General features: G+C 47.3%; 1 long non-coding RNA gene across 1 annotated transcript; it reads right to left on the bottom strand.

Moving 5' to 3' along the window:
- Positions 1-424: 424 nt before the first annotated feature.
- Positions 425-2,185, bottom strand: LOC146019615 (uncharacterized). The gene is made up of 3 exons (XR_014450618.1): positions 2,139-2,185; positions 989-1,101; positions 425-825 (listed from the first exon to the last, which is right to left on the bottom strand). It is a non-coding gene; the product is annotated as an uncharacterized LOC146019615 (long non-coding RNA).
- Positions 2,186-22,276: the final 20,091 nt, after the last annotated feature.

The raw sequence follows: 22,276 nt of genomic DNA, 5'->3' as shown, positions 1-22,276 counted from the left end.
TTAGCACACACAAAAGGAGTGTGCGCAACGTCAAAAAGCATTACAATGACATCAAGCGCCTCCTCAAAGCCAAGCTTGCCCTGGAGAAGAAAGAGGCCTGTCGCACAGGAGGTGGCCCTAGGCAGGAGGTCCGCTTTAAGGCATATGAGAGGTTGCTACGCCGAATCATCCCACCGGAGGTGCTTCCCGGCATCCACATTGCCGACACAGACAGGCCCCCCACTCCACCGCCAACTGGTAAGTGTCCACACATGTCAATGTAATATTTTGCTATGTCATGTGCGCATGCCATTATGCTGCTATGCTTTATGTGTCCAAAAGATTGCTGTGTGTGGAACTACATCTCCCAGCAAAATCACATTTTGCTACCTTGCATTGCTAAATAATGGACTCTGTATGTTGCTGGGTTATGTAGTTCCACAGATCCTATTAATGTGTGCTGTCCTAAACACTGTAGGCCTGCAGTGTACTTGATTGTTAATCCTTATCAATCCTCTGGGTAGTTGAGAAAGCACTTTACAGTCACTTTTACATGTGTAATCTGCTGGTCTTTCCTGTTATTTGCAAGTGGATGCAAAATATTGTTCACAGGCATAATACTCAAATAACCACTTTAGTTCAAAGTCTTCAAATTCCTTATGTAATCATATCAGGGTCCAAAAGTTTGATTGAGGCAAAGTTTGTATCTGCATAATGCGAAAAATGCCAGTTAGGTGCAAATGATAATAATAGAAAATGTCTTCTTCTTTCAAACAGCTCCAGCTCGGGAGTCCCAGCCTGCTGTTGACCAACATCAGCCACATCCGATTGGTGACACTGTCCAGTCTGCAGGTGAGATATCTTACTGTTACACAAACACATTGCACAAAACACACATGCCTGTCCCCACCACAGTAGCCTGTGCCAATGCATAATGCATGAGCAACACCTAACCATTCCAAATAAGGTAACATGACCCACCATACACCAATCTGCATAGCATACTTACCACTCTTTTCTCATGTGTAGGTCCTTCACAACCGATGCCGGAACCAACGGATCCCATGCAAAATATCGACGACATGAGTGAAATCATACTGGAGACGGTGACATCGTTGGAGCCTGCACAAAACCAAGCACACCCAAGTCAATGAAGCCCCCTATACGCAGTCACATAGGCAGCAGCCCACAAGCATTGCTCCCACCAACACCCCCACTAGTGCGGAGGAGTTGGCGCAATCCATCCATATTTTTAAGGGGAAACAACTCGCTTTTATGGAGGTGCAGACCACCCAACTAGAAACGGTGAAGGGGTATGTGCGGAACATAGCTCTGCAAATGCGAAGAATTTCGCAAAGTGTGCGGGCTAATGTAGGGACACAAATTCGTCTTGTCTCTACATTAGACACACGCTTAGCAGAAATTGGCCAAGCCATTCAGGGTCAAACTACTAGTTTTAGAGGTCTAAATACCAACATGGTTGAACAGACCCAAGCAATTAATGGGCAAACAACTGCGTTGATGTCCCTACAAACGCAAATCAGCCTCAGTGCTAATACTTTGTTAGGTCAGCACCAAACCACATCTACCCAAAGCAGTAGTGTCTCCTCCACACCCATGAGTGGGTCCCCCACTACTCCCCCACGGCGTAGTGTCCGTACTAGGGGTGGTGGTGGCACTACTGGTAAGGGTGCTAATACCCGGGGCAGTATTTAAACATGAATAATCTTCTTTGCATTTACATGTGTATCATGTTCATTCTTTTTTTCCTTCACTCATGCAGTGATTCTTACTGCATATGTTTCATATGCTATGGCCTATGGCCAAATGTTTCTGCAAGTAAAAATTATTTGCATCCAGCAAACTTGTTGTAATTTTTTACAAATGATTACCCACACTGTTCGATTATGTATTGTCAACTAGTGACTTTTTAGCAGCCATGGGACTTTGGGTTGGGTGTGCTTATTAGTAATGGGATTTTAAGGAAATAGTCACATTTGAAGGGGATAAGCATTGGGAAATGCATACTGTATGTAGCCACCGCTTTTTTGCACCATTTCAAGCACCTGAGATCAATGATCCATGTCACCTCCATCCATGAAGCCTATGTAAATTTGTAGTTGCCAACATTTGCACACACTGAAAACTACAGTACTTACTTGACATTGTTATAGGTGTTATCATGTTGCCAGCCATAAAGTATGCTGTGGTGGGGTAGCTTTCAGGTGTTGGCCATTATTGTTGGTCTGCTTCTGGGCAATTAACATGGACAGGGAAAAGTGTAATGTTACCAATGTATGTGTGTTACAGGTTCCCCATTACTATTCATTGTACACACACAAATTACCTGTGAAATGCTGCAGGATCATCCGTGTACGAACCACATCCCCCCTCCGTGTACTTCGCACTACAACATCAGTAGTTTGAGCTTCCTGCACGAATGCTGCAGGGGCCACATCGACATAATTTGGTTGACCCAAAGCTATGTTATGCAGCATGCAGCAAGCCTGGACAACCAATACCACTTTGGCAGGGTGGTAAAGCAGTGTACCTGCTGACCTGTCCAAACACCGAAATCGGCTTTTCAGCACCCCAAAGGTGCGTTCCACTACATTGCGGGTAGCAATATGTGCAGCATTGTAGCGGTGCTGTGCAGGGCTTTGTGGGTTCCGCAGAGGTGTCATGAGCCACGAATGACACCCATATCCTGAGTCACCTAACATGTAAAGGGATTTGTGTGGTCACATATCATGTGGGTAATTGGTACATAATAGTAGCAGCCTATACTACATTGTTTGGGCTGGTATAAACAATTACAACAGAAATGACTCTTGATGAGAAGGTTCCACACATGGCTGTTAAAGGGAAAGACATAGGTAAGCAAACAGCATGTAAAACATACCTCCCAACTGTCACGATTCCGTCGGGACAGTCCCGATTTTCGGGTCCTGTCCCGCTGTCCCACCCGCGGCAGGCATTGTCCCGCTGCGGGGGGGTGACAGTTGGGAGACCCCCCAATCTAGTAGAATAGACGCTGTGCGCATGCGCACAGCGTCTATTCTCGTATGAAAATGAGGTCGCGGCTAATTAGCATACGCCGCGCGAGTGTCCCTATTTCCTCCGGACGGAAGTTGGGAGGTATGTGTAAACAGTGGTAAGTGACTTACCAAGTAGCCACCCCTCTGGCATGGTGTTGTTGTGGAAACGGTCCCAGAGAGCTGAGTGGCGCAGGATATAGGCATCATGGCAGTTCCCGGGGTAGCCTGCAACCACACTGAGAATTCTGAGGTTGGCATCGCAGACCACCTGCACATTGAGGGAATGTCTGCCCCTGCGATTGACATAGACATGCTCCCTCACGTGCGGGGCCCGAATCCCAATGTGGGTGCCGTCTATGGCTCCCAGCACATTTGGAAATGCTGAGAGCCGATAGAATGCCACCTTCAGGTCCTGCCACTCGGACTCACAACGTGGGAATGTGATATATGTGCGCCACAGCTTCTTTAATGCATTTAACACTTGAGAAAAATGTTTAGAGAAAGTGGCTTGTGACACCCCCAAGGCCCATGAGCTCACAGACTGAGTGGAGCCTGTGGCAAACAAGTGGAGGGCGCACATTAATTTCTGCAGCCCAGACAATGCATAGTTGGCCCCCCCACAAGGGTCCAAATCATCTCTCACCTGCTCATATAAGTTCAACAGGTTCTGTTGGTTCAACCTAAACATGTCCACCACCTGTTGATCAGAGAGGGAGTCCAGGTACACCCTGGCACGGTACCGACGAGAAGCACAGAGTGGTCGGGGTACCTGGATCTGGTGGGCGGCAGCAGCAGCATCCCTCCTGCGTAGCTCCTCCAAACGGGCCAGCTCACACACTAGCACCTGCAGTCAACTGTGCAAAATGTCCATCTCAAACAGCCTCACAGGTGTCCATAATCATGTGGGAGTATATGTAGTGGAGTTAGTAAGTGGTATGTGGGTCACCTGTGAGAGATTTAACCGTTTCTACGCTCAAACGGTGGCGATTTTTTGCAAACCGCCACCCTGGACTTGGTCTGTTTTTTTTTTGGGCAGAAATCGCACTTTGCTGTCGATTTTCAAATGCGGCAGACACTAAATTAGCGATTTGTATCTTTTTCAATGGGAAAACATCTGGATGCGATGTTGTAAATCGGCACTTCAGAAAGTGCGAATTAGCGGCAAAAAGTGCGATTTATGCCGCAAATTGGCACCCATTAAGTAGTCGATTTGGGGGGAAAAAAAACGTCCGTTTTTGCGATATAAATCGCCAAAAACCCAACAACGATCTATAATAAATGTCACCCTAGATGTCTAGATGAGCTAGTGAATTCAGAGCAAGGTCTCCTTAATTACACACTCACAAAGCAATGTTGCAGTCAGGCATGTAGCATCTACAATACTATAAATCTGTAAAAGTTTTTGGTGTATTCCGACTTTCGCATCAGTTTCAGTGGTCTGGATACACCAAGAATGACTCCACCTGCGCTGGGATAGATCAAAATCAGTGGCGTAGCTACAGTACAGGGGTCGCAGCGGTCGCACCTGCGACCGGGCCCCTGAGCCGGGGGGGCCCAGCCCCTGCCACTGTCCGGCCGTCCTGGATGAGGGTAGTGAACAGTAGCACCCGTTCCCAGTGGTGCTTTGCGTGCCCGGCCAGCGTGCGTCGCGCTGACGTCACGCGGCTCTGACACGTACCCTCCCGTACTCCTCTGTTGGCGTATGGTCTGCTGAGGCGCCATGGATTAGGAGGACCTCCCACACTCCTCCGCGGGCGCATACTCTGCAGAGTATACAAAGCGCCGTGGAGCAGAAGGACTGTGGAGCACCTGCGGCGGCTGGCGGGAGTCTGGACACAGTGAGAGGGGAGCAGTGAGCAGAACACAGAGTGAGTGGGCAATTGCATACATATAAATGTTGGAGGCTTCACCTTAAACTATCATTTTATCTTGCCTGCACCTTTGTGAAGGATAACACATTAGTTACAGACAGTGTTATGGGGATCTCACATGGAACTTGGAAGAGACTAGTTAGTGGTAACAATGCATGCACTGGACATTCTAATGGGAGTAATTGCTTGTTGCCACTATCATTGCATGCAGTGCTGCGATGTCACTGCAGACTGTCCTTCCCCACTAGGATTGCATTTTGAAAAGATTGAAAGCCAGGAAACTGCTAACCTGGGCCTCTCCAGTTTTATCATCTTTGTTCTTTTAATATTTTATTTAAATAAACTACTATCCTATGTTTAAATGTTAGTTCTATTATTAACATAATATACTTGATGTATTAAAATATAAACAGACCGAGATTTTAATTTTGTTGTATGTAGGGGGGCCCCAAGCTGACCTTTCGCACCAGGGCCCATGAACCCTTAGCTACGCCCCTGATCAAAATAAATCCTTTATTCCACGTACACATAGTAAGACTAACAACAGTGCATGGACGGTGAACTCATCTGTAAAGAATTGGAAGTTTTTCAAGTTTGATAACAGATAACGGGTCCTGCTCACTTCTAAGGTGGGTACCCTCCTCTTACTGGATCACTGGATCACACCAACACGTTTCCATCTCAAACGGAGATCTTTTTCAAGGTGACTTTTTATAATGTTTAGGAATCGTACCTTATTACATTTGCGATTTTGTTGTTTTCTATGAGCAGGGCCGTAACTATGGGGGGGGGGGGGGGCCTAGGGGGTCATGTCGAGGTGGGAGAGGCGGGTAGAAGCCATAAGTAGCAGCACATTTAAGATACACGACCAGCCCCACACCCTCCACCTGTACAGTTGTGAAGACAACACGCTGAGGCGAGCTACACCAATAAGTTAGCAAGCTGATGGAGAGGAGTGGGGTACAGCCGTTACTTAGTGCTCCAATTGGATGTGGTGCACTACGCCCCGTCGGCAGTGCCAGATTAAGCCTTCGGGGGGGCCCCAGGGCACTTTAGACAAGGGGGCCCCCTTGCACTTGTCATTACTGGCTGCAAACTGCATGGAAGAATATTACACTGTCAAAACACAGAGTAAAGGGGCGGTGTAAACTTGGTCAATGGGTAACTGCAGGGGATATATATTTCGTTATTACTCTGCACCTTGAAAACGGGGAGTATCCCCGAAACGTCGGTTTATCTTCACACCACTTCAATGTTTATATAAAAAAAGTTATTTTACAAAGCCTACGAGTGCCACCATTTCTTCTGAGATCTACTTGCATTGGAAGGCACCGCAGCAAATATTTTCTGTGGGACTGAGTGCCGGTCCATTCCGTGGTCTTTATATACATATACATACATATATACATACATGCATACCACATGAAAAGCATGTGTTTGTCCCTTACTCTGTAGGACTGTAGGAGACCTCACAGAACCAGTGCTGCCTCTAATTAAAAACCCTCCCATGACTAGGCTGCTGCTGCTGTCCTCCATGGGCCTTAGAAGCATGTAATGAGCTCAGCACAAACCTCTCAGCCTCTGCCCTCTTGTGCAAAGTGTCATGGTGTGCAGTAATGCACTGCACACTTGTGCAGTCAGTGTGCCTTGGCTCCCGATACTCAGCACCATTAATCATTGTCACATTTGCAGATAGGTGAAGCTGCAGCACTACCCGCTCCCATGCACAAAACTTTTAGTTAAATATATATATATTTTTTTTTATTTTTTTTAAATACATGCCAACCACAGGGGGCCCCAAATGAATGCCTTACAAATTTTTGGTTATGTCAAAACATCAGATTTATATTGCAAATCACACACTGTTACAAAATCATACAGTGTAACAAAATCTCGCCTCGGGTCGGTTTAAAAAGAAAATCTTGAAAGACTGGTGTTGACTTTTCCATCTATCGACCATTGACATATTGACCTTTTGCTTGTGTATGTCTTTTGTCAATGTTGTCCAAGACCGTATTGACCTTTTTCAGTGGTTGACCTATTGACGATCTCCGTAGACACTGTCGACCTATTAACCGGTTACCAGCACAGTTACATGTCTTATATATTACGATAAATTGGTGCATTCAAGGTTTGTTTGTTTTTTTTCTTGAACTTTTCATACTTTGCCACCACGTGGACGCCGATTGGGAACGGTAAGTTTTGATTGGCCCTGAATTTCGCTCGCCATGTGAGGGAACCCATTAGACTCATTTTTGGTCCACGTGTTCAGTTGTCGACATTGACAAAACAAATAACTGGATTGATATTTTCATCTGTCGGCATTGTCTGCTTCGACTTTTTGATTGGGTCAACCTTATGCCATTGCCGTCTTTGTCCATGTTGACTTGTTATTGTTGACCCAGACATTGCCGAGCTAATAAAGCATGCCCGCTGTGCCTCTGCCTCCGCACTTTGTCTATAACAGTCTCATGCTGTTAAATAAGAACTATGTAGATGTCTTATCCCTACTGCAGTCAGCTCATTATCAGCTCTTCCCGCGCTGCATGGATATCAGGAATGCGCCTACACTTACTGTACATTCTGGGTTCTCCTACATCAAAGACACACGCTTGGCACTGACTGTACGTGTTTCATTCCACTTTCTATTATTTATCCTTATCATTTCTCTTACAATCGGCACCGCTGGGTAGAATTAGTCATCCCGAATTCTGCGCTCTTTTTTCTTGTGTTCGGCTGAAAGCTTCATTCTACACACCGAGTGCAAGGGATCCCACAATGATTTGTCATTTATAAATAACTCTTCTTCCAGAACTTCTGAAGTTAGAAAACAGTTAGAGAAATCACAACAACCGAATTACAAGAGGTGACACTTGAGCCGTCAACAATAAAATCATAACAAAGTGACGCTTGGTCAATCAAAGGTCACCTGAACCGTAAAGTCTGCCCCGGCATTGAAGGGTTTAACATATCACATCGTAGCGTATATCGGGCGTGATGTAACGGGAGCTGAGGTTGGTCCGATTTTGTGAAATGTCAGATTTCTTTGCAGACTTCACACCGAAGTAACAGTGTCAAAGTTCATCAAAAGTTGGATGTTTTCTACAGAGTGCCTGGTAAAAAGTTGGCTTGGCAGGAAAACACTGTGTAATAACAGTTTGTATGCAGATACAATGACACACAGAATAAAGGCGAATATGACGAATATCATTTGTAATCAGCAGAATCTGCTTGTGCGTCCTACTACTTTAGTTTAGTTACTTTACTACTTAATTCCATTGGGAATAAGATACATAAGATACATTTTCCGTGGAAAAATACATTTTGAGAGGTCAAAAGTATATTTTAGATTTTTAAGGTTAGAAATCAATTTTAAATGTTTATTTAGTACAATTATGTTGTGCGCTTGTTATTGATCTAAAAAATTGCAGAATGCAACTCACACAAACAAAAAAACAGTTGTAATGGTGTGTTCAGCCCGTCTCCGCTTCGGGGAGACACTGCCCCGTTCGGGGGGGGGGGGGGGGCGGGGCGGCGAGGGGGATCGGTGGAGACGGCGGGAGAGGCATCGGGGACCCCGCCGAGCTCCGTTGCCACGGGGTGCGCGGGCGTCTCCTGCAGTAGCATCTATAGCAGGGGTCTTCAACCCGTGGCCCGCGGGCCACGAGTGGCCCGCCGACTTGTTTTGCCTGGCCCGCCAGTCAAAAGATTCTTGCTGCATGAAAAGAAAAAAAATCCTTCCGCGCTGTTCTCTTAGCAGAGGGACGTGGCGGAGGATGCTGCTGGGTGACGTGGAGGCTAGGGCGGGCGGGACTGTGCGCAGACATGCGCATTGTCCACTTCCTGACGCCGCGCACACGTCCCGCCCGTGCCCTTTCAGACAGCCGGGAGGAGACTGACAACCGCCGCCAGCCGCGCACCTCAGCCAGCACCTGTCCCTGCTTAGCAGCAAACACAGACGCCGCCAGCAGCAGCCGCCGCCCTCTGCAAGGGACACTGAGGCAGGTGCCTCAGGAGACGGTGAGCTGTCTGTTTCTGAAGGTGGGGGTGGGGGTGAGGTGAGCTGGCGAGGGTGAGGTGAGCTGGCTTAGAAGGCTGCATTTAGTAATGTTTTTTTTTTTGGGGGGGGGGGGGGGGCGGGGGGTGTGTGAGGTGACCTGGCTGCATTTAGAAATGTTTTGGGGTGTGTGTGTGTGTGAGGTGACCTGGCTGCATTTAGAAATGTTTGGGGGGGGGGGGTGTGAGGTGACCTGGCTGCATTTAGAAATGTGTTTTTTTTGGGGGGGGGGTCATGTGAGGTGAGCAGGCTGCATTTGGAAATGTTTGGGGGGGGGTCATGTGAGGTGAGCAGGCTGCATTTAGAAATGTTTGGGGGGGGGGTTGAGGTGAGCTGGATGCATTTAGAAATGTTTATTCGTTAAAACACCTCAGTATAACTTAGTGGCCCTCGGGCTTAGTTGAATTTTTTTATGTGGCCCACTCGGTCCTAAAGGTTGAAGACCCCTGATCTATAGAAACACAGTCACATGAAGCTATTAGCTGGGTAATACAATGTAACACAATAGCTCTCATGGAACATCCGGCTCTTCATAATGTACATGACCAACAAACACATTTACTATGAAATTTCCCTAGTATTAAATGAATAGCATTCACGTCAATTAGTCTATCTGAAAGCTTTCCAACGGACCTCGTGTCTTCCCAACATAGATGTCAGAGCGCAGACAATTCAGAGATAACTATCTAATCTATAGTGATTCCTTCCCTTTATAACACTGCCAAATGTATCACGGGGAGCGAAATGTGCCATGTGCAACTGTAACTGTTCTTATTGGACCCCACAGTCTTTGACAAGTGTTTCTTTGTATTCCTTATACAGTATATGTTTAATGGCGTCTCACTCTCTTCATATCGTTGCGATATATTATAAGACTATTGTGTGACAACTGAACAGTACCAGATGGTGATTATGTATGTCAGCACTATTTAAACCAATTTGCATAGTGTTAACCACCTGCAAAGCTTCATCTTTCAGGCAATGGTAGCTGAAGGGAGCACATCCGCATAGGTAAACGCAGGGTGGTTTCTGGTTGCCTGGAAACCCCCCTCCTCTTGGCAAGTTGCTTAAGTTATGACAACAAGAACAACGTTATATAATATGATTACTAGGGCTGATGTCACATCACGCCGTGTAAGGGACGGAGCGGATCTGCGGCACATGCCCAGTAGCCGCTTCTTCTACCAAGTTTGCTGTGTGTGAGGATCTGAGCAATCAGTGCACTGGACCAGAGAGCAGCTACTGGAAAGAAGAGACAGGAGCCTTACCATGAGGTGGGAGAATGTGAGCTTAGGAAGTGCAGCACTGGATCTCTCTCTCATTTATATTATGTGAATGTATGACACAGCCTATACTATAGACCATCGATAGTGTTAGATATTAATACTGTACTCCATACAGCAGGGCCGGATTAAGGTTTGTGGGGGCCCTGAACAACACAAGGTTTGTGCCCCCCCCCCCCCCACACTGCACCCCTCGCCCGGCCAGTTGGTCGGTCAGAGGCACAGTCCACACACAGACACCCCCCCACCCCCCCCCCCGGAAGGTACCTTGTGGGGATCGGTGCTGCGCTGGGTCCCTGCGAGGAATGTGAGGTCATCAGCGGGGTCCCTGCGGCAGATGGGAACTACTAGGTCCCTGCTGCGGACCTCACATACACCGCAGGGACACGCTGCTCGCCCCGCTGCCTGGCACCCACCCGCTGTCTGCCCCGCTGCCAGGCACCATCCGCCACCCCTACAGCAGTGGGGTGGCTGTGTGGGGGCCCTAGAATATGTGGGGACCCCGGGGCGACCGCCCCTGTCACCCCGTGGGTAATCCACCACTGCACTACAGCATCCAATATATAAAGAGCCCAATATTTGACATTATTATCCATGGTCGTTACTAGGTTCTTGCACCACTCCACCATACTCCCGCGCTTTCTGCAAAATTCCACAGAGCAGGAGGTTGTGGAGGGCATTTGGAGCCACCTCCTGAAATCCTACGTTTGCCTCTGATCTTATAGAGGACCCATGGGGTGTATGTACTGGATGCCTATCATCCTCCAATACAGGCCCAAAACAAACGTGAATATATATATATATATATATATATATTTAATGTCTCTTGGGTGACATCTGTCACACTGAAGAATCAGAGTAAAGTCTGTACTGAATGAAAGATCCATTGTGACACGATTTCATGTATTATATGTATGAATGAATGACATGAGAGTTATTGTATATAATGGCACAATGTAATGGAATACAGAATCATCCTTCTAGAATTGCAGGAATTATGTCTGGTGGCGTCCCATATGTCTGCATGTAACTAAGGTCTCTGCATTTCTATTATCATGTAGGATGTACGGCCAGGGGACACAGATCAACATTGCATGGAGATTCTGGGAGATAACGGGGGGGGGGGGGGGTGTCTCATGAGTGGGTGTGTCAGGGGTGTGCCAAAGCCAGCAACTACCCACTACCCACCGCTGAGGATTAAAGGGGGGAAGGTATTCCGACCTGATTGCATGACTGCAAATTCACAGGCCAAGTGGTTATAGACTCCGCTCGCGTACATCCTATAGAGCACATACTTGAGGCCGTCCTGTAAGAACAAAATCTGCTACTTTTTGGATCGCTGCCCGTATGCAAGTTGATTGTCAGGAAGCCGGTGTTTAGGGGTGGTAAATGGCTGTTATCTGGGAGTGTCAGGGATAATGCAGGCATGGCCAGGTGCATACCCTCCAACTGTACCGATTTAGCCGGTACAGTACCATTTTTTAATGGTCTGTATCGGCTAATACCCCTTTTACACCAAAACGCCGGGTCGCACCCAGCTTTTTTAGACCCAGGTTCAAGCCGGGTGCGACCCGGCGTTTAGTGCCATTTACACCGGGCGGACAGCCCGACCCGCACCCGCCCCCCTCCCGGAGCTTGGAGATGACAGCGCAATGTCATCTCCAAGCGCCAATCACCGCCGTGTGCCGCCGCCGGACCGGAACGCTGCTGGGGGCAGCCCAGCACTAAGGTAAGCTGCTAGGCTGCCCCCAGTCCCCGCGCACACTCCCCCCGCCGTCGCACAGGAGGTGAAGGGATGCCGCACACAGGCATCCGTTCACCTCCCTCCCCCGCCGCCGCTGCTGTCTGCAGGGTATAGCAGACCGAAGCGCCGGCTGTCAGTGACTGTCAGGCTGACAACCCGTCCAACCTGCGGACGCTGTGGTCCGCAGGTTGGACGTTCCCCATTCATGTAAATGGGAGCCGGGTCATCCGACACGGCGTTCCCATTTACACCGCCCTCTACCCAGGTCCTAGCCGTGTTCTACCCAGGTCAGGACCTGGGTAGAAGTCCCGTGTAAAGGGACACAGCGTTAGGGATTTACACCGCCGAAGATCCGGGTCTGACCCGCCGCTGACCCGGATTTTTCGACGGTGTAAAAGGGGTATTAATCAACTGTACCGAATGTACCGTTTTTTGGAGCCAGCTCCTCCGACTCTGGGAGTTGTAGTTTTATATTTGTAGTTTCACAGTTGTGCTGCTCTTCCGGCAGCGTTAGCTGAGAGGGGAAGTGGCTGGAAAAGAAAACGTCATCTCCCAAGGTACTCCCACACCCCCTAACTTTGCACCTAATACTGCCCCTTTATGCCAGCACTAAATACTGTATTCTTGCAACCCTAATTCTACACCCAGTATTCTGTCCTGCACACACTACTGTACCGACTACTGTACCCCGTCACCCTGCACTGTGCCCCTGTTACTGAATCTTCTTAGAGCGAGCCATTTTCTGCCCCCTCCCTCCCAAGTATTGCACCCCTGGAGAGAAGTTCCGCCTGTTGCCGACAGGTGCCCAGTCCTGGGATGGGTGTCAGTGCCGGTGATCCATCCGCTACCGCTGCTCTCCCTGCTGACGTCACACGGTGACGCCCGGTGCTCACCTCTACGGCAACAGTGGTAACAGCCCTGGGAAGGGGCTCGCAGTCCATCCACGTAACTGGCACCCGAAGCGACCAATTCCCGCGACCGCGCGTGGACAATCCCGGGGAAGAAGCCTACCAGCGTTGGATAGAGGCGGGATATGCTAATAAGCAAGGACAGATGTTGCTGCTTCATCATCCCCTCCCCTCAAAGCAAACAACCCTCTGTCATTCTGTCATTGCATCCCTGTCCCCTACCCTAAATCCCCTCTAATACTGTGTGGTGTGCCTCAGATCTATTGAAAAAAAAAAATGCACATTACACATTCGGAAAGGGGGTGACCACGCCCACTTTAACTGTGACCACGCCTACTTCACACATGGCCACACCCCCTACCCGAATGTGTACCGATTTCTGCCCTACAAATGTTGGAGGGTATGCAGGTGTGTGAGGGGAAGTCATGTGATGTCAGCTCCACCCCCAGATCAGCCTGATTCTATCACAGCCACTGAGTAAGTCCTGGGCTACACACACACACTGCACACACTGGGGAATCATTACATGGTGAGCGGCTGTTATCTGGGAGTGTCAGGGAATACGCAGGCGTGGCCAGGTGTGTGAGGGGAAGTCATGTGATGTCAGCTCCGCCCCTGATCAGCCTGATCCTATCACAGCGGCTGAGTAAGTCCTGGGCTACACACAGACTGCACACACTGGGGAATCATTGCATGGTGAGCGGCTGTTATCTTTGAGTGTCAGGTAATACGCAGGTGTGGCCAGGTGTGTGAGGGGTAATCATGTGACATCAGCTCCGCCCCCGATCAGCCTGATTCTATCGCAGCCGCTGAGTAAGTCCTGGACTACGCACACACTGCACACACTGGGGAATCATTACATGGGGAGCGGCTGTTATCTGGGAGTGTCAGGGATAATGCAGGCGTGGCCAGGTGTGTGAGGGGTGGTCATGTTACATTAGCACCGCCCCCGATCAGCCTGATTCTATCGCAGCCGCTGAGTAAGTCCTGGGCTACACACACACTGTGCACACTGGGGAATCATTACATGGTGAGCGGTTTCCGTATGGATTTGCTGCCAATCGCCGATATAGCTAAACTACGCAACCCATGCTAAGCAATTCGCAGGCTTGCACCGGGCAGTATACCACTCTGGGGGGGCGGCATATACCTTATCACAGGGCTCTGCAGTTTTGCAGAGCAGCAATCAGGTCTCAATAACCCCCTACAGCCGCAGCCCTTGAGCATCTGGGTAGGCATCCTGACGTCTGCAGCATGAACACTTTTGCCGGAGCAGACACGACAAAAGTAACACAATGCAAAAGGTCTCTGTAAAGCAAATCTCTGGTCCTGATCCTATCTCCGGTTCTGTAATAACGTCAGTTTTCAAAAAAATAAACTTTTTCTTGATTTGTTTTTTTCCAAACCGCGAGGGGACAATAAATGGCTTCAATCATTTACAATTCAAAATGGATAAAAAGAAGAAATGTACTTTTTTATTTGCTTTACTTATAATAGAAGACGTTCTGTTCCCGGAATAAAGGACAATTGCCGGATGCAGCTAAACATATGACAGACATAAACCACAGTCGGCTCTGTGTGTGATGTAGTATAACGTGTACAAAGTGGAGAGAAAGTGTCAGTTTATCTCAGTGCAGATTGTTCTCTGCATTCTGGCTAGAAGATACATAATAACCATGGTGACGGACTATGGGGGTCATTCTGGTTGGCTCGCTAAGCAGCAGTAGTTCACTGATTAGCGAGCCTTTAAACCACGCCCATCGGCTGTGTGAATGCCCCCCAGTGAATATACCTGCCGCACTGCAAATGGATGTTTTGCATAAGCATTAATTCGCAAGCTATCGTGCATGCCCCCTGGCATGCAGGTTTCCTTCTGTGTTAGTATGGGGATGCCCAACGTCTTCCTGGCCGCACCCAGCGTTTTGGTGGGTACACATGCGAACACCCCCTGCCCGACTTCACACCCCCCACACCCTGTGCGAGCGCCACGGAGACTATGCAAGTCTCAGAAGGCCCCCACACAGAAGCCCTGCAAATCTGCAGAGAGCTTCAACATCGCTCCCCCATGCGAACACGCGAATGGGGGCGCAATCAGATTAGAATCAGGGCCTGGTTTCCCCTGACAGGTTAAGGTTCTCTTGATAGGCATACTGCATGTGATAATACATTTAATAACTCTCAGCACCTAAATACCTGCGTCTTTCTACACCAGTGATGTCCATTTCCAGTTTTGTTCATTACTTTCTCATACAGAAGAAAGTCTGGGAAGAAGGTATGTGGTAACGGGCAAATGAATGGTCAATCGTTTTGTGTTCTTGCTACCAGGCAGCAAGGGATGCTGGGAAGGAACGGTAGTTTATTAAGCATTTCTTCACAGTACTGTAGTGCGTTGCTGTGCTGGACAGGGCCTGGTTTTGTGTATGTCGCTGGTGCAGCTGAGCATAAAACCTGTCCCTGAGGATACATTTGTGCCTTGTGTGATATACAGTACGCAGTTAGCGTCCTCTGATGTTATGAATCCCCAGCGAAACACTGCACAGTTAGCAAACAACCTTTGACCTTTGATTGAGGCTTTAGCTTCAAAGTAAAGAGCACTTAAAAAATGTCAGCTCTAAAAAAGCGATTCAAAATAAAAAAAAAACTGACATTTCAAAGCAGTATATAATTACGGTAGCGCGTATAAAGCGGGATACACGGAACGTAATAACAGGATAAATGCATATCATCACTCCGATTGTTCTGACAGTGCCGCTTCCCACATTAATTATACGCTATATATTTTCTAATTGATTTTTTTTTTCAGTAACATTTTAAGAAACATTAATTTCAGGACTATAATTATAAGTACAGATAGTTGGATGTGTATGGTATACAAGCAATTAGGTTCCGAGATGATAATTGTGCAGTCATTTCAGACGGTAAGATTATTACCGTGTACAATATACTTCATCAGGATTCTATCAGTGCCACGAAAATGTAATCAGAGAGAAATGATAGCGATAACGAGCCTTTTCTAAGTGCTTTGTTAGGGGACGAGATGGGGTTAGGCCAATGGCAGATCTTAGACAAGTACATTGTTAGTGCGGGTGGTAAACAGCTCACAGTAATAATGCAGATTGGAGTTTGCACAGATTTGTTTCCTGCACGTGCGAGATCCTCTGTAACTAGCCCCACGATGAAACAAAGGGGAGGACAATTATCACATTTATACATCGTCACCTTAAGACATTTTGCAAAACCATTTTGTTTGTTTCTTGGATAACGACTTTGCAAAATAAAAACTATAAAATAGATGTTTCGCGTATTCTAGAACCTGGTGGATTCTGCTTCAGGGTTCGATTGAATGCAGCTAATCAGCAGCTTCTCAGAAGAAGTATCATAACTAGATGAAAGCACTTGCTTCACGGTATCTCATGTCCGCTGCTGTCTCCAACTGCGACCAGTTGCAGTGGGAGGCGGTCAGTAGTCACAATACCGGTACGGCGGTACGGCATTCCGGTAACCACTGGAGGACCAGCGCAGGATACTGGTGCCAGGATGCCATGTCTAATTGTGCCATTATCATGTGGCTCTATACTATTTAATTATAGGCCCAGATTGGGGTAACATGGGTGTGGGGTGCGGTGCCCCTGGATTGGTGTGGCTTGGCGGCTCTCTTCTTTAACGCTATTCTTTAATATTTGAAATCCAATCATCACCTTTGTATCGCTTTCTGTACATAGCGCTGGCTTCTTAGCCCTAACATTTAGTAACCCGTCAGGGTTCTCACTGGTGTGCTGCTCTGGGCTTTCTCGTTTATGCTATTTTTTGGGGTGCTGCACCGCACACCCAGATATACAGTAGCAATAGGGACCCCCAATACTGAGAGAAGCCTTGATGAATGGCTTGGGGGCTCACCCATGTATTTGCAAATATTTGTTACCAAGATCCCTGAATTCTACCATAATACGGATTTGGTTCCGGGTGTAAAACAGTCTCTGATGTGGCACATGGTGCAGATAGGCTGCAAAGTCCGTGGACAGCGACATGCGGACAGTTGGTGCAAGATAAGAGCAGGTCCATGTGCTGTGGAGGAACTATAAATGTTCCCTTACCAAAAAAGATTCTGCCCCCCCCCCCCCCCCCCATGCATTAATTATAATTATTTTATCTACATGCTCATTGCCAGGGGGTACACACTCTTTGCCAGGGGGTTACATTCTCATTGCCAGAGGTTTCATGCTCCTTGCCAGGGGGTTACATGCTCGTTGTTGGGAGGTTACATACCCATTGCCAGGAGGCTACATGCTCATTGCCAGGGTGTTACATGCTCATTGCCAGGGGTACATTCTGGTCACCAGGGGTTTCTTGCTTGCAGGCACACAAGCGTTCTCGGAATCTGGCACTTCTGTGTAAAGCTGTACACGTTGACCTCACTTGACAGATGCTAGAGGTCCAGTAGGACCCTTGGCATCTTTCTCCTACAAGGTGGCATCCATTTTTGCAGGGTTATTTCCAGCAGCTTCCGTGTGAATGGCAGACCGCTTGGAATCTGTGCCCCCCTGTGTATGTGGACACGTCTGTAGCATCAGTTCCTGTAGATAAATCGCAGCGAGTTATATGTTGATGTCAGGGGTAAATGAAGGCATTTAGAGAGTCATCGCACATTGTCCAGAGCGTTATACCTGTATATCAGGCTGAAAAGGAGCAGGGTAGAGACTCGTCAGCATCATACAGTATATAGTAAGTATATGGAGTCCGCCTTGTGAGCAGCCTTTGTATCCTTGTGTCTGCAATAGACTAGTATGGGCGTACGGGGTTCCAATAGTATTTATTGAACATTTCTAGTGCCGATTGCATGAAGCTGAGTCTATAACCAAATACTTATTGTTTATCCAGCCATCGGTATAAGAATGAAGTAATATGTGGTACTTATGTATTATCTGGGCTGCCAATTTTTTGATTGTATGCCTTAACTTAAGGCATACAATCAGATGCGTTGCGATGCGATGCGATATCGCATCGCATCGCATACAACCATATCGCATGCGATGCGATGACCCAATTTTTCCATAGGATTCAATGTTAAAATGGACTGAGTCCATTTTAACATGGAATTCAATGGGAAAAGGGGTCCTTTTCCTACCCCTACTATCCAAGTGGGCATGGAGTTGGATATAAACCTGTGGCTACGCTCGCCACGCTTCGGGCTCGGTGGCTCGCTACGCTCGCCACAGGTTTATATCCAACTCCATGCCCACTTGGATAGTAGGGGTATGAAAAGGACCCCTTTTCCCATTGAATTCCATGTTAAAATGGACTCAGTCCATTTTAACATTGAATCCTATGGAAAAATCGGGTCCATCGCATCGCATTGCATCGCATGCGATATGGTCGAATGCGATGCGATGCGATGGACCGATTTCAAAATCGGCAGCCCAGTTAGTACATAAGTACCTAATATGTTATTGGAATATTGTGTCTCTTTAACTCTGTAAACCCGAAAAATCAGTGTTTTCCCTCCTGTCACATCTATAAATATAAATAATATCATGTATTATAGTGCTACAATTATATAGAATAGCTGAGTTCTATGTAATTATAGTTAGAGCACAACCTCAGGGTCTATATGTAATAATGTTAAACAATGACGACAGGACAGAGACCTCCCTGCCCTATATACTGTATGTACCTCCCTGCCATACAGTATATACTGTATGTACCTCCCTGCCCTATATACTGTATGTACCTCCCTGCCCTATATACTGTATGTACCTCCCTGCCCTATATACTGTATGCACCTCCCTGCCCTATATACTGTATGTACCTCCCTGCCATATACTGCATACTGTATGTACCTCCCTGCCCTATACACTGTATGTACCTCCCTGCCATATACTGTATACTGTATGTACCTCCCTGCCCTATATACTGTATGTACCTGTAACCTTATGTTACCTTATGTTCATTATTATAAATGTTAATGTAACCATGTGTTTATTATTATAAGTGTTGACATGGAATGTATAATGCAATGTGAGCGCAGATAGGAGCGCTGGAGTTAGTTTGCCTGGTGCACAATACACAATACACGAGTCAGTCAGGGACTCGTGAAGGAGAGGATGATGCCTGCCGTTATGCCGTTAATACACGCGGAAATACTGGACTAGGGGAGCGGGTATAAAAGGGGAGAAATAGCGGAGCAAGCACTTCTTCAGGTCAGCACCTCACTACTTGTACCAGAGCGGTGACAGCGGCAGGACAGTAGCAGCGGAGACAGCAGAGCGGCAGCGGAGACAGCAGAGTGGCAGCGGAGACAGCGGTAGCTGGTGCAGAAAGGGTACACAGCGACGAGAGCGGCAAGCAGCGGCGGCAGCTGTCAGGTCTCTAGCGGAACTTCCCTGTAGGCGAGGGACTGGGAGCCGCTTGGACCAGCCGCTTGGACCGGAGACTGGTAAGCTTACCCTCCCATCGTGGGGGAAGCGGAGACCAGCGAAAGCGACACGCCGGAGTTCAGCTGCATTCCCCACCACGCGCACAGCCGGAGAAGAATCGGCAGAAGCGGCGATGCTGTACCCGACTGTGGCGAGAGGCTGCTGGAGTGGGCGGTGCACGTGCCCTAGCTGCCGGAGGAAGACAGCGCAGTGGCGTCACTCTGCCAGGAGTGCGCTGTCACGCGAAATTCAGAACCTGACAACCAAGCTGACAGGGCTGTTAGGGGTGCGCCCAATCACAGGGCAGCACAAAGGAACACCGCTGAAGAAACAGCTGAGGGTTAACCCCTCACAGCCTGGCCTTGAACTCCTGATTGAGAGACCGGACACCTAACTGGTGAGAGCCTATTATATACTTTTATTATATTTCTCCCATCCACCTCATACGCCTGCACTAAGGATATACTTTTGACCCATATTACACTATCTGGAACTATCCTCCTATATCTTTGACTATTTAACCAGAGTCAGAATATTCACTAATAATATTGGATACGGGCCCCAACGCGCGCCAACATAAGAGCTCATACTTATAGAACTGTGTAATTGAGTATATATCTGGCCAGATATAATATATAGGATAGGATATAGGTATACAGTATAAGGCTATATTATGGGGAATTGGGTATACTGAGGAGTATAGGTATAATAACCAAGAAGGAATGAGGGCATAAGCACTCAGAGTAGGGAGGTTAATAGTTAAACAATAATTAATTGAAGTGTAAGCAGTGGCTTGTATTAGTAGCTTATGCATCTGAATATTAGTAATGTTTCTAATATGTGTGTATAATATATGATATGTGTATATGAAATTGGATGTTATTAAATCCGTGTTAGCATACTTACTTTGACGCTGCTTCTGTGGGATCTGGACTCTATAAAGCTGTAGAAAGAGAGAAAGGTAGGGTCAGTCTCAGCCAGAGTAATATAACAAGTCAATAGTGGTTCCTAAGCTACACTATAAATTAGTTTAGGTGGAGGCACTCTACCATAATATATCATTACCCATACTAAGGGTTACATACCTCCCTGCCCTATATACTGTATGTACCTCCCTGCCCTATATACTGTATGTACCTCCCTGCCCTATATATGTATGTACCTCCCTGCCATATATACTGTATGTACCTCCCTGCCCTATATACTGTATGTACCTCCCTGCCATATATACTGTATGTACCTCCCTGCCATATACTGTATACTATATGTACCTCCCTGCCATATATACTGTATGTACCTCCCTGCCCTATATACTGTATGTACCTCCCTGCCATATACTGTATACTGTATGTACCTCCCTGCCCTATATATGTATGTACCTCCCTGCCATATATACTGTATGTACCTCCCTGCCCTATATACTGTATGTACCTCCCTGCCATATATACTGTATGTACCTCCCTGCCATATACTGTATACTATATGTACCTCCCTGCCATATATACTGTATGTACCTCCCTGCCCTATACACTGTATGTAATACCATTGTCAGACTCTATCTTTTGTAAATAACCTTTCTGTAAATGTCACAATGTATACGACAGATTAGCTGTGATTGGTGATATTCTCTGCCTCTTGCAGGTCACACAATATAAATGGGAATAGTTCAGCTCTGAGAGGCTTATTTATCAAAGTGAACAGGTCCATTATATCAGTCATAGTAGTGGATTCGCAAGGCCTTATATAATGAACATGTTTGTTATTGAGTTGGAAGCATCATTTACATTGGGCCATTTGTGGCTGAGGATGAATTGGGGAATCAGACACATATGATATATTACCGGCAGAATGTCAACAGTCATTTTGAGTGTTAACCAGGGTTTTACCTATAGACGAAAGCTTCCCAGGCAAATTCAGGGCCATAGGTGAAATGGGGAGGCATGTGCGCTAAAATACTGTTGTGGCTGTGGCCACACAGTAGTGCTCCTTACTCACAGTACACCTTATAATAGTGCCCCTTATTCACATTCACATTATGCCACACAATAGTACTTCATATGCAGGGGGGCTTCTAGAGAGGAGGAGGCAAATGGACAGACTCTGGCTGGGCCCTCTCATCTCTAGCTGGTAGCACTGAATACTTTGGGCACTAGGGGACCCTAGCGCTGTCCCAGTATCTACCCTGTATGTGTGAAATGCCTGGAAAATGTCTGCCATGATGTTTTCCCTGTGACTTCTGCAGCACTGCTACTGCCATCACGTGACTCCGGAGGGTAAGTATTGAAAAAAATGGGTGCAGGGTGTATGGTGTGGGCCCTCCTGGACTACAGAGGCCTGTGCACACTGCACACACTGCACCCCTTATAAATATGCCAGTGCCCATATACACATTATACCACATAGTACTCCTTATATAAATTGTAAGTAGTGCCCGTAAACATTATGCCCACAGTAGTCGTACACCGTACATATTATGCCCAAAAGTAGTAGTGCCCCATACACATTACGCCCAAAAGTAATAGTGCCCCATACACATTATGCCCACAGTAGTAGTATATGGATGGAGTATCCCTCAGCCACCACTGGTACAATGACTGGGAGTCCGAGACATGCTGCTGCCTACAGTCACACCTACACCGACTCAATGGCACTACTATTTGATCATAGCCAGTGGCTGCAGTTGGCAAGCTCTGCCAGCACTCCTTGTGAGTGCCATTCTGGCCCCAGGGTATGCTCCTGGTGTAAGTGTTAAGCTGGGGTTACGGTTTGGCTTCAGTTAGGGCCGTAGTAGGGATAGGGCTCAAATAATCGCCGTACATGATGTCATTGATCACATCACTTTATAGGGGTATTCAATATAAAAAAATCAAAATTTTGGTACTTATGTAGTAACTGGGCTGCCGATTTTGAAATCGGGTCCATCGCATCGCATCGCACCCGACCATATCGCATGCGATGCGATGCGATGCGATGGACCCGATTT

Source organism: Crinia signifera, chromosome 7 (genome assembly GCF_055691185.1).
Source record: "Crinia signifera chromosome 7, ASM5569118v1, whole genome shotgun sequence".
NCBI classification, from domain to species: domain Eukaryota; kingdom Metazoa; phylum Chordata; class Amphibia; order Anura; family Myobatrachidae; genus Crinia; species Crinia signifera.
This window is presented reverse-complemented; position numbering and strand designations above follow the sequence as displayed.